This window comes from Phalacrocorax aristotelis, chromosome 2 (genome assembly GCF_949628215.1).
Source record: "Phalacrocorax aristotelis chromosome 2, bGulAri2.1, whole genome shotgun sequence".
Classification (NCBI taxonomy): domain Eukaryota; kingdom Metazoa; phylum Chordata; class Aves; order Suliformes; family Phalacrocoracidae; genus Phalacrocorax; species Phalacrocorax aristotelis.
This window is the reverse complement of record NC_134277.1, coordinates 1,863,402-1,869,182: the sequence shown is the minus strand read 5'-3', so window position 1 is coordinate 1,869,182 and position 5,781 is coordinate 1,863,402. Positions and strand designations below refer to the sequence as shown.

The window sequence follows — 5,781 nt, the reverse complement described above, 5'->3', positions numbered from 1 at the left end:
TTGCAGTAACTTAATATTTACAGGACTTTCATCCATCTGTTAAATTTATTTAAAACTGAGCAACAGGTTCAAAAGTTACTGGAGCAAAGGACAGACAGACCTGACAAGCAGACAGAGGGACAGGGGCAAAACGCATGTGGAATGAAACTCAATAAGTGTAATGCTATAAAACAACCTTCCCTTCCCTTCCCTTCTCTTCCGTTTCCCTTCCGCTTCCCTTCCCTTCCCTTCCCTTCCCTTACCCTTCCCTTCCCTTTGCCTTCCCTTCCCTTCCCTTCCCTTCCCTTCCCTTCCCTTCCCTTCCCTTCCCTTCCCTTCCCTTCGCCTTCCCTTCCCTTCCCTTCCCTTCCCTTCCCCTTCCCTTCCCTTCCACTTCCCTTCCACTTCCCTTCCCTTCCCTTCGCTTCCCTTCCCTTCGCCTTCCCTTCCCTTCCCTTCGCCTTCCCTTCCCTTCCCTTCCCTTCCCTTCCCTTCCCTTCCCTTCCCTTCCCTTCCCTTCCCTTCGCCTTCCCTTCCCTTCCCTTCCCCTTCCCTTCCCTTCCCTTCCCTTCCCTTCCCTTCCCATCCCTTCCCTTCCCTTCCCTTCCCTTCCCTTCCCTTCCCTTCCCTTCCCTTCCCTTCCCTTCCCTTCCCTTCCCATCCCTTCCCTTCCCTTCCCTTCCCTTCCCTTCCCTTCCCTTCCCTTCCCTTCCGCTTCCCTTCCCTTCCCTTCCCTTCCCTTGTTTTGATGAGGAAGGTTAGAACTAAATATGACCGAGACATATTTTTCTTGCATTCATGAATGCTCTAATGAATTTTCCTTTTTTTTTTTAATCCAGTCCTTTACATTTCCTAGTCCTTGCCTCATTTCTTTGATCCATCAATAAGTAATGGCAATAGGATTCTTTCACTAGTGTTTAAAGGTCCCCACCATCCTTGGGTTTCACTTTTGGTACCTGGTTTTTTGTAGCAGCCTCTCACCCAAACATATATAAAACGGGACTGGAACTGCACAGCTTCCAAGACTGAATGTTGCGTTCTGCTGAGATAGTGAAATGCAATACCGACTGCTAGACAGAAAACAGAGATGTCAGGATTTGAATCACCTCATTTAGCTGTCTAGAAATTGCATATCTACTCTAAAGCAGTCATCCAGGCTCCCTCTAGAGTTCATGAAGAGAGATTGGCTTCTCCAGAGAGCAGCTCAGCCTGGGCTAGGGTAGGTTTCTAAGGTGAATCAATCTCTGGTACAAAACCTACATGACTAGATTAGACTAGATGCTAATATTTAAATGTTTAAATGTACGTGAATTGAACCCCACTTACTACAAGAGAAGGCTGTAAAACCCTATAAAGCAGGTGCTTCAGAGATATTGTGAAACCTGAGGCCAAGAAATCAATGACCTGGCCAATCCGTTATCCAAGCCTGTTGGACTTGTACCTAATTCAGGCAAGGGGAGAGAAATTGTTGGCATGACTACTTCTGGTACCCAAGTAACCAGCTCAAATGTGAGACTCAGCGATAAATTTGGAGCATTTTCTGGATTCAGGCCAGAGCCTTAATCACAAAGCAGTCTACCCCTAGGAAATTAAGAGTCATACAGTGGATGAGTTTATTCCTTTAAAGAACAGGTTAAGAGTGACATCAGGGCAGCACTCATGCCTTACTCAACCCTGCCAGTGTATTTCCTCTCAGAACAATGAGTCATTTTGGGGACGTGACCATAGATCTTCCTCTCAGGTAGGCTACAGAGAGGTGTCATGTTAGATACGCAGGAACCACAGGCCAGCCAGAGTCCCTGGCACTAAAGACTCGCCTTGCATGAGAAAGAAAATCTATCACTGGCCACTAGCACATAGTAGCCTCAGCTAAAAGAAGGTTGGATGAGTCCCACACATTAGCTTACTGGGTAGCAGAAGACAAAATGGGCTTTATGCTGGGATGGTCAGCACAGATATTAAGGAATCAGGGGGAGTTTTCATAAGGTTTTCTAATACAGAGTCATTGCTTTAAGAAACCAGGCTAAAAGCTAGGGTAAATAAAAATCAGAATAAAACAAAAGAGGTTTCACAGAAGGCTGCCACATGGGATTCACTGAACTGAACCTCAGTTTTCTAAAATGTAAGCTTTTCCTCTCTGCAAGTTGTGCAGACTGCATGCTCAGAGGTACCACCAAAGGCTGTTGCCTCACCAAGTCACCTTCTGGAAATGCCTGCCTCTCTCCACTGACTCAAGAGGGAGCCTAGACCACTCACTTAGACCGGACATGTAGCTTTAGGCGAGCTAGCCTAATCTTTGTGTTTAAGTAGCATAAGATCAGTGAACGAAGACCAAAAAGGCTTCCCACTTTGTTGTTTTTAATGCTGTTTGTGAACATAATGTCTCCTTTTCCACTTTCAGGAATGCTGTGGCTATTGCAGGAGAAAGAGCTGACCAGAGTCATTTGGTGTTGACTCCATGTGGAGAAATTAACCCATGTAGGGACTACACCTTCACTTGTACATGTCTGAATCTCAGGTCGAATCTCATCTCTAATTTTAGCTGTCTTAATAGGCAAGCTAAATCCCACCTGAAGTAATTGTCCTACAGGAAGTCTCAGAGAAAGGGGAGTTCTTAGTTTTTTCGGTTTAAAGTCATTCAGATCCTAAACAAGGGGCTTAAATTCTTAGCTGACCATTTTGTCCTAGGAATACAAATGACCCGAATAACCCTCCACGCTCATTCAGTAAGTTGGTGGCAAATCTCTGCAGTCTCTGACCATAACCCAATCCAATACAAAAGAGTTTTTTCTTTACTATTTAATCCACATTCCATCTTATTTCAAGAAAATTTATGTAATGCACAAGAAATTATGTGTGTCTCTGTATTCAAGTAACAGTCTAAGATTCTGCTCTCACTATGCCTAATTGAGTTAATTTGGGACCAGCTCCCCTTGGATGGAAAGAGACCACCCTTTTACTTGCAGCCTGAACCTACTCAGGGCCAATTTATATTCATCCGGTGACAAAACTGTTCTTTACCTCACACAGCACTTTTCCCTCCCCATCCCTCACCCACTCCCAGTGTCTCATCTCCCACCCACAAAGGTTTATGGTCTAGCCTGGGACGTTCTGCTTGACAGCCACAGTTCCTGTACTCACCAGCTCAAACAAGCCTTCAGAGGCTGCCTCCTTGGATGCACTTGTGCGTGCCGGTGGACTCTACCCTCACGAACGCAATGAAATGCAGATTTTTAGCAACCAGCACAGATTTTTAGCAACCAGCACTTGGGCAAACGGCTTAGTGAATTGCTAGACACTGATTCACTTCTTCTGGAAATGGATTAGTTCCAACCAGTTGAATATCTCCAGGCAAAGCTCAGTTAAAAATTGCTGACATCTCACAGAAATGCTGGACCAATTTGATATTCCGAGACTCTTCTGTCCATGTAGCAGCCCACTGATTGCCTTCTGTTTTTTTCAAGACTGTGTTCTGGGAGTAAGGATCTTGATGTTTATCCTTTTCTGAAATCATAAATTCCTTCCTTTATTAGCTCACTAGAAACTCTCTTGGAGTTAAAAAGTATGCAGTGTCTTCAACAGGAGTCTGAGCAACAACAGGGAATGGACAGTAAAAATGGGATTAATTTCACCTAACTTCAGCCATTGAGTTGTCTATCTGAAACTAATCCTCTAGGCTCCCTCTAGAGTCATTAGAGAAATAAGACAACACTGGCCTTCATTCCCACCCAAAGATACGCATCTGAAATATCCTAGAAGATACTTATCTTTAAATGGCTGAAGTTAAGGAGATGAGTATTGCTGTCATGTTGGATGAACTTTATGTTATTTACTGTAATCCAGGAGATCTCTTACTTCTCAGCTAAACATGGGTTTCTCTCTGAAATTTAGGCAGGGAGCAATGAGCTCTCCCTTTTATCTTTGACACATTTCCCCCCTCCATTTCTGGCATGGTGATTTCTGGGTTTTCTCCCTACTCTCTGCTCCCTACTGATACTATTTGGCATAAACAAGGTTCTGTTTGTCTTTGTTATCTTCTTGCCACTGCACATGCAGGAAAACTCATGTTCACGTGCAAATGATATCTAGGCACGTGCATCTGGAATCTAGACATGATTCAGTTTATCACATTACTTGGCAAAAGAGGAGGGGAAGAAAAGAAATCCCAGAGAAGTATGTTCAGCCTTGTTCCAGTCTTCAAAAGCAACCCAAAACATCACCATTTAAAACTTTCCACTGAAAAATATCAGATGCGATGAATAAACAAAGCAATAAATGCAACTGCACAGCACATGGGGCAATGACATTGCTCTCGCACAAGGAGAGATTTTGACATTTGTTTTCCTCTCAAACTGGAACAAAGTCAAAATATTTAAACTTTCCTGGAGGGGAACATTTCAGTTTAGAAAGGTCAACTTTTCATCTCAACACACGAGATTGACATCAACAGGAGACCGATGAAATGCTTCCCTTTCATTTAACGTTACCCATTGAGTCAAGCTAACACCACATGGAAGATGCCGCTTTGGGTCTCTCTTTCTGCCATGATCCCTGTGGACCAAGTTCTTTGGCAGGGCTCCTCCTCCAATGATGCGTAGCATTTTTTTCTTTCCTTTCTTTGTTGCCCCAAATGGCCTGAGCTCAGACAATAGGACTGTGCTGCCAATACGATTAAACATTTTCTGTGTCTTCGTGTATATAATAATGGGATACAGTGCTGGTTTCTTCCCTAACTCTGACCATCCAGTCTCTTCTGCTACAAAAAGCTGCCATCCCACTGAAGGACCAATATCCCAGTACCAGAGGGATTCAGTGGTTTGAACACAGATGTCTACAATTGCAGTGCCACAAGGCATCTGCCTGGCCTCCAGCTGCCACTCCAGAAGGGCATGGGCCTCCCTTAAATCCAGTCTCCCATCTACCAGTGTCACATGGATATGCTAGATAGCACAAGATACTGCAGAAAACACTAAGTGTCTACATTTTGGAAAAATGAGTTGCACTCCAAGTGTGAATGGATATGATTTAGGATAAGCAATGAATAAAACCTGCTCTAACAAGCAGAGAGAAAACTTGATTTAGAGGTGACAGAAAGTAATGCTTAAGCTGCAACTGCATGAATCTTTTGTGGCCTGTTCCCTTCTTCACCATACTTCTACAAAACAGGTCATTTGTCTCTTTATTGACCCAGATGGCCAAAGACTCCATTTGTCTCACTCCTTCTGGCAGAGCAAGACACACAAATCCTTCCTTCCTCAGCTGCTCTGGAATTAATGAGCATTGATTCATTTCCATTTGTTGGGAGATAAGAGTTTAACTTGTTGGCTCATGAAGTCCAGCTTCCCGTGACACTTGCAGCTAGTTTCAGTTTCTCCTTCAACTCTTCCACCCACTCTCTGATACATGAACTAATTATATCCTGAGAATGTGAAACCAGAAGAAATGCCACTGCTTAGTTCACGAGATCCAGACCAGGCACCTTCTGGGATACTACAGCTTTTACTGGACTGGTTCAGCCTCTGGTCGATGCTGGGCATCCAGGCTTTTCCACAGACCTTCATGGACATGGCAGAGCATCACCTACAGGACTTCCTGCCACAAAAAAAAAAAAAAATGCTTTGAAGAACATTAAATACTTTAAATGGCCTCCACTTCAGTGAAGCAAAACTGGGAAAGTTTAATGACTTGCTCAAGTCCTGGGACAAGGTAAAAATCCATTTTTTCCACACCTAAGCCTGCAAAAACACAAACAAGCAAAATGAAAAAATAATCTACTGAGTAAAAACCCTATGGACAGAAGAG

At 43.8% G+C, this 5,781-nt stretch overlaps 1 long non-coding RNA gene across 1 annotated transcript in view; it reads right to left on the bottom strand.

The window, feature by feature from the left end:
• The window catches only part of LOC142052305 (uncharacterized), a 55,130-nt gene extending 51,047 nt beyond the window's left edge, over nt 1–4,083 (bottom strand). Inside the window, exons 1-2 of the long non-coding RNA XR_012658792.1 lie at nt 3,121–4,083; nt 1–36 (exon numbers count right to left, since the gene is read on the bottom strand). The exon at nt 1–36 is cut by the window's left edge and continues 499 nt beyond it. This is a non-coding gene — a long non-coding RNA (uncharacterized LOC142052305). The remainder of the gene's footprint in view (nt 37–3,120) is intronic.
• Nucleotides 4,084–5,781: the final 1,698 nt, after the last annotated feature.